The sequence below is a fragment of the Corvus brachyrhynchos genome, unplaced genomic scaffold (genome assembly GCF_000691975.1).
Source record: "Corvus brachyrhynchos isolate BGI_N302 unplaced genomic scaffold, ASM69197v1 scaffold1045, whole genome shotgun sequence".
NCBI classification, from domain to species: domain Eukaryota; kingdom Metazoa; phylum Chordata; class Aves; order Passeriformes; family Corvidae; genus Corvus; species Corvus brachyrhynchos.
Genome location: NW_008237933.1, coordinates 44,489 through 44,816, shown reverse-complemented (window position 1 = coordinate 44,816; position 328 = coordinate 44,489).

Here is a 328-nt window from a genome sequence, read left to right as displayed (position 1 = left end):
GGGGTTGGGAATCCTTTCCCAAAATTCCCGAGGGGGGGGAGGAAAAAAATCCCGGCGCCCCTGGCAAGGGCAGGGAACGGATCCCTTCGGAGCCGGCTCGTCCGGAGCAGCTGGAAAACTCTGGAATGTCATCCCTGGGATGCGCCCGTCCTGAAAATTCCCTGGGCTTTTTTCCTCCCTTTTTTCCCCTTTTCCCCCCTTTTTCCGGCTTTTCCCCCTTTTCCCCCCATTTTTTCACCCTTTTTTCCCCATTTTTTCACCCTTTTTTGCCAATTTTCCCCCCCTTTTCCCCCCTTCCCCCCCCTTTTCCCCCATTTTTCCCTCATTT